The 2,824-nt window shown below is 40.2% G+C and overlaps 1 pseudogene; it reads left to right on the top strand.

Annotated features, from left to right (window-relative positions):
- The window catches only part of LOC147467406 (uncharacterized), an 11,086-nt pseudogene extending 10,812 nt beyond the window's left edge, over window positions 1–274 (top strand).
- The last annotated feature ends 2,550 nt before the right edge of the window (window positions 275–2,824 follow it).

The following is a 2,824-nucleotide window of genomic DNA, read 5'->3' as shown; positions in this document are numbered from 1 at the left end:
CGCCCCGTTCTTTAATCTATCGTCCACCCCTACTCACGTTAGACCATATCTTGTTATTTTTGTCTTTCTCCCTTTGCATGAGCTATGTAGTGATGCAACACTTCCCTCATCACATTCCAAATAGTCACATGTCACAAGAAACACTGAATATATCTCATGCATTTCACATCTCCAGATCTTTCTCAACATTGTGGCTAGAGACTCGCCTCTAGGAGCAGAGAGTACACACCAACCGCTCCTCTCACGGAGACACCCTCATTTCCAAGTCTACTAGTCCAAGTAATTAGCAATAAACTCAAGAATGCTGTTCCGACCGGGTTCTCTTCACACCTAACCGTCGTACCCACAAACAAGCACAATGTCCAAGACCCGTCACTGTTAATACTCTCTCTCACTTCCTCACTCTCCTCCCCACTTCCCCCCCTCCCTCATCCTCTATCCTCACCTTACTTCTGTTCTTTCTTTTCTCTCGTCTCTCTCTCTCATCTATACTCTCACTCTCATCTATCCTCTACATCTCTACTCGCTCTCTCATCTCTGCATCATCTGCTTAAATCTCTCCTCATACTCCTCTACTCATCTCTCTCTCATCTTACCTTACCCTCCTCACCCCACCCTCCCACCTCCCTCCTATACCTCCGCTTCCTCCCTTCCTTCGTTACTTTCGTTTTCTCTCTCTCTTCTCGCATCTCTCCAGCTCTCATCATCTCCATACCTCTCTTACTCTCCTCTCTCACCAAAGCTCTCTCTCTCGTCTCTCTCACATCTCTCTCACACCCTCTCTCTCTCACACCACTTTCTCTCTCTTCTTCTCTCTCACCTCATCTCTTCTTCTCTCTCCTCCCTTCACTCTTCTCTCTCCTCTCTCCTCCTCCTCCTCTCACTCTCTCTACTCATCATCTTCTTATCACTTCTCGCTCTCTCTCTTCAACCACACTCTCATCTACTCTACTCCACTGCATAATCAGAAGGAAGGATACAACAACATGAGAGACAAAGCAGAAAGAAATGCAACGAATGGACAGAGGAAGCAATTACCCAACAATGGCAATCAACTTAGGTGGAAACTAAAGTGAACTGCCGAGAAAGGGGGAAGAGAGGTGAGAAAGAAGGGAAAAAAATTGATTAAAAATATGAGTCATAGAAATGCTCGCGTAAATGTTTTTGCGGTGTAGGAAGGAATGGGATATGGAAATGGGGATAATGGGGAAGGGGGGGAGGGGAGGGGGGGGGGAGGGGGAGGGGGAGGGCGGGAGGGGGGGAAGAGTGTGCGTTGCGTGTGTATGTCATATTATGTGGGGGGTTGGGTGGGAGGGGGGTAGGGGGTTGAGTAATTGCGTTGTGGAGATGGGTCTGTGTATGTGTTTGTGTTTATGTGGGGGTGTTAGTGTGAGTTTAGGTGTGTTTTGTTTAATGTGGTGTGGTGTGGGGTGTCAAACCTATATATATGTATAATAATTATCGTCAGTTCCTCTCATACTGACACATTTATATATGTATATACACATTCATATATGCACTTCCTTTTCCCTCTCACTGACTCCCCGAATTCAGAATTTCCATTTCGGGGAAGCCAAAGGAAATATCGAGTCCACAGCAGAAACAGAGAATAAAATACAATGGAAAAGAGAGAGAGAGAGGACGAAACATAGAAAAGGAGAGAAGGGGACGGAGAGACAGACAGAGACAGAGGGAGAAATATAATATATATATTGTTATATAATATCTATATATATAATTATAATATAATATATATTATATTCTATATATATATTATATTTTGAGTATACGTGGGTGTGCATTTTGTGTGTGTGTGTGTGTGTGTTGGTGTTATGGTGTGTGTGTGTGTGTGTCTAGTCCTTATCTATCTATTTATTAAGATATATATATATATATTATATTTATAAGATATAGTCTTATATATATAATAATATAATATATATATTATATTAAATATATATTATATATATACATATACAGTATATTATATATAATATATACTATATAATATCATTTATAATTAGATTAGATAGAGGGAGGAGGATAAAGAGAATAATGCGAGAGGGGCAGGGAGAGAGAGAGGGGGGAGATAAATAGATAATTTATTTGGGGGGGCGAAACAGGTCGAGAAAATAAAACGAGATATCAACAGAGATAACAGCACAGACCCAGGGCGAGAGAGAGAGAGAGAGAGAGAGAAAGAAAGAGAGAGAGAGAGAGAGAGAGAGAAAGAAAGAAAGAGACAGAGAGAGACAGAGACAGAGAAAGTGAAAGAGAAGGTAGGGGGCAGCAGGCACTGCAGGAAAGCGAGCAAAAGTTTAAAAAGAAGCTATGGATGTTGCGGAATCATCAGGGCTAAGTGCAGAGGAGACAAATAACACCACGAAAGCAACATTTGACAACAATCTCTAGCAACTTTCGAGCAATGTTGTGCAATACAGGGAACCAGAAGCAATGCAATGTCGGTTTTATCGTCTCCACTTACTTTGCAACTTCATAAAATTGCAAAACGAGATCATAAGAGAAGTGATACTAATTGTGTTTGAAATGATTATATTTCTTATTGTTATATAATTTATTTTGATCATTTTTATGGTAATTATGGAAAAGGTGATGGTTAGGATATGAAAAGGAAGGAGAGGAATGATGGTAAGAATGATAATGGTGGTGGTTAGATGATAAGATAATGATAAGGATAAGGATGATAAGTGAAATCATATTGATGATGATTATAATATCTATGGCGATAGTGACAATGGTGATTATGAAAAAAAAAACAATACGGATGATTAATAACCATTATATGGTGATAATAATGATTATA

The sequence above is a fragment of the Penaeus japonicus genome, unplaced genomic scaffold (assembly GCF_977035675.1).
Source record: "Penaeus japonicus unplaced genomic scaffold, GWHDUDI00000001_assembly GWHDUDI00000036, whole genome shotgun sequence".
Lineage (NCBI taxonomy): Eukaryota > Metazoa > Arthropoda > Malacostraca > Decapoda > Penaeidae > Penaeus > Penaeus japonicus.
The sequence above is the reverse complement of the archived record's forward strand: the minus strand, read 5'-3'. Positions and strand labels throughout refer to the sequence as shown.